Below are 3,771 nucleotides of genomic sequence, written 5' to 3' on the forward strand. Positions count from 1 at the left end.
CCTCTGCTGAGACTCTCACTGCGTGGGGGGCCCTCTGTCACCCCACATTGGTTAGGTCGTTGAGCTCTTGGGATCAACTATTGCCTAATCTTTCTTGACTAATAGGGTGAGTGATACTGGATTTTTCATTTACATAATGAGGCAAAATTTACCCAAAAAAAGTGCTTCAAGGAAAAATAGGTGAATAGTCAGACATGGTGTAAATCCTCGGGGCCAAAACGCAAATGAGTAGCATTTGGGAAAATACTGCCACTGTGTTTTTGTCTTGCCGTCGGCATGGGAACTCTGGTCTTTACTGGAATTGGCCAAAAGATAAATTTGTTCATTCCCATTTGTTCCCTGTCCGTCCTGTGACTTAAATAACAACCACCAAAACCTCTTCATTAAAGCTTATCAGTCAGAGATTACGTGCAAAGATCGGAATCTTTCATCGGATTTTAGAGCCAAATAGCTTGCCTTTGCCTATAGTGTTCTCCTGTTCTCCAGACATTAATCAAGGGTCTAAACTTGGTGAGAGGGGGCTCTTCAAGTCTCTCTGCTCATGGGGTCCTATTGAAAGGCACAGGCAAATGATAACTGCCTGGCAATGAGAGAACACGCAAGCACGGCGGCCAAGAGGGAAGGTTGGAGTGTCATTCCAACCCAGTGGCCCGAAAGCTGGGCATGTGTGTGCCGATTAGTGAGTAATTGGGCCTTGGCACGGTGATTTGCATGTCGGAAACTGCTAAAATATTCACGTACTTGACTGTGTCTCTTCCAATTAGATATAATAAATGCAGATTTGGGTGACCATATGTTTTCTTTTGATGTAATGGTTTTAACCTTTAAGGGGTGTGTGTGTGTGTGTGTGTGTGTGTGTGTGTGTAGCTTTCCAGTTCTTCAGGGCTGGACTGATTGGAGGTAAGCTGGTATTTTACGATTAGCCTATTATTAGAGATTCCTTGGGATTGAAAGAACAGACAGTGTAGCTTTCTAGTGTGAATCCTCTTTTCTTCCTCCCTTCCTTCCTCTCTTCCTTCCTTCCTCCTTCCAACCTTTCTTCCTTCCCTCCCTCCTTCCCTCCTTCCTTTCTCCCTTTCTCTCTCAAGTAGACTCATTTCTCTAAGCCTCACTTTGCTCCTCTGTAAAATGGGGCTAATAATAACACGTACGAGAATTTTTGAGGAATAAAGAAGATACTACCTATGAGCCATTTGGCACAGTGTTTGGCACATGGGGAGTGTTCGGTAAATGATAGCTGTTATTATTATTATTATTGGCTGTTTGTCTTTAGTGGGTTACTTAGCCTTGCTGAACCTCAGTTTCTCCATCTGAAAAAATGGGCTCATTCCATTCCTTACATGAGATTATTGTGATGTGTGGTGATAGGTAGATATTATTTTTACTATATGCTCAGTGAATGCGTGAATAAATGAATGAATGAATTCTGGGATGCATCGTGTATTAGGCAGGGTAGGATTTTTACAGTATAAACTTCTCCCAGGGGTGCCTGGGTGGCTCAGTCGGTTAAGCGTCCGACTTTGGCTCAGGTCATGATCCCGGGGTCCGTGAGTTCGAGCCCCGCGTCGGGCTCTGTGCTGACAGCTTGGAGCCTGGAGCCTGCTTCAGATTCTGTGTCTCCCTCTTTCTCTGCCCCTCCCCTGCTCATGCTCTGTCTCTGTCTCTCTCAAAAATAAATAAATGTTAAAAAAAAGATTTTAATTAAAAAAAAAAACTTCCCCCAAGTTTCGCCTGAAACAGTAAGTTTATTTCTCTCTCTCACCTCACCTCAACGCAATGGATACAAATGTCTGCTGCACATACTCATTCAGGGACCTGCTCTCCTTCCAGCCGAGGCCCCACCCTCTGCAGGGGCCTCAAATGGGAGACCCATGGGTGGGAGAGATGGTGGCAGAGCTCACGTAGGCCTGACAACGGTCACTTCTGTTCTGGTTCCAGTCGCCTCTTAGTACAAACCTGGCCGCAAGAAAAGCCGGGGGGCGCCCTCACTGTGCACCCAGGATAGCAAAGGGGATGACTGTGCACCCCGGCCTGAGGTTCCCACAAACCAACTGAGACTCCAAATAATACTGCATGAGTCCTATTCGATGGCATACCGGGTTGACGAGCCGGGGGAAGGTTGGAAGATGGACAGAGGAGAGTAGCACGTGTGGAACAGCAGTGCGGCCCCTGCGTCTCTTTTATGGCTCTGGGTCCTGGACGTTGAAGCCACAAAGTCCCTCCCTCCGTCCTTGGCAGTTCGCTCCTTCGGAATCCATTAGCGAGCTCCGCCGTTGTTTTCCTGATTTCATTAAAAATGCCACCAAGACACATGCTCTGCGGTATGCCACTTCAGTCCTAAGTGGGGCATTTTTGCTAGATGGATCGATTTTTTAAATGACAGCATCTGTTTGCTTGTACACATTTATTTATAATTCTCCCCTTGGCAATTAGAGCTGGGAAATCGGTGAGCGGTAACCAGCTGTTTGCATTAGCTGAGAAGGGAGGCAGTGATTTGATCTGTGAAGGAGCACCAAAGCCCTGGCCAGAAGCAGCCAAAATGGAACAGATGTCCTCAAACACACAGTCCCGGGGAGGGCCTTGTAAATCACGTACACCGCCAGCCCAGAGAGACAGCTGCCGAGCTGGGTCAGCCGGAGAAGCCCGTGACAGTGGGTGGCTGCGTCCGGTCCTCTTGGGGACTCAGGGATGTTTGCGGAAGGGCAGAAGCATAGCTGAGGGGGTGGTCCTCGGCGAGCTGGACCTTCCGATGAGTCCCCGTTGTGCCCAGGGTGAAGCCCTATTGCTCCTTTGCCCTCCCTCCCTCCTGCTCTCTTTCTGCCTCCAGCCACCCTGGCTCCTTGTGGCTCCTTGCTGCTCCTAGAACATGCCAGGTGCCCCCCCCCCAGCCTCCTCAGGGCCTCTGAGGCTCTGGCTTCCCCAGCCTGGAGCTCTCCTTCTCTGGGCTTTTAGTAGAAACTATACTTGGAGTTTTCAGTGTGGATCTTACCCCCCCCCCGCTGGTGACATGCAGGGCGCACCCTCGTGTGACACTAGGCAGGGGCAGTCAGTCACGCGATCTCTAGGGTCAACCACCTGTACTCACGACCATCCGGTACCCATACGACTATTCTGTTTGTCACTTTCAAACTTTATTCAACTGGGGCGCCTGGGTGGCTCGGTCGGTTCAGCGTCCAACTTTGGCTCAGGTCGTGATCTCACCAGTCATGGGTTCGAGCCCCGCATCGCGCTCTGTGTTGACGGCTTGGAGCCCGCTTGGGATTCTGCTTCGGATTCTCTTTCTCCCTCTCTCTCCCTGCCCCACCCCCACTTGTGTGGGCGTGTACTCTCTCTCTCTCTCTTTCTCTCTCTCTCAAAAATAAATAAACGTTAAAAAAAAAAAGAACCATATTCGATCAATTACAGGAGCTATTCAACGCTTATTTATAAAATGGGCTTTGGGTTGGGTGATTCTGCCCAAGTGTAGGGAGGCTAATGTAAGTATTTCAAGTACATTTAAGGTAGGCTAGGCTGAGTTATGATGTTTGGTAGGTTACGTTACATTAGGTGCTCATGATTGCAAGGACCTTGTCTGTCTTGTTCACTGCTGAACTGTGCCGGCACACAGTAGGTGCTCAATAGATATCTACTGACTCCATGAGGGGATATTTCACTCTGGGGGGGGGGGGACACTGCACCCTGTTACCCTCCCTGTCTGCAATTCGGGGTGGGGGGACTCACAGAAAGCCCAGGTCACTGAGGGAGACTCCTTGGGGACAGCAGCCCTGTATT

The sequence above is a fragment of the Panthera leo genome, chromosome E3, assembly GCF_018350215.1.
Source record: "Panthera leo isolate Ple1 chromosome E3, P.leo_Ple1_pat1.1, whole genome shotgun sequence".
Taxonomy (NCBI): domain Eukaryota; kingdom Metazoa; phylum Chordata; class Mammalia; order Carnivora; family Felidae; genus Panthera; species Panthera leo.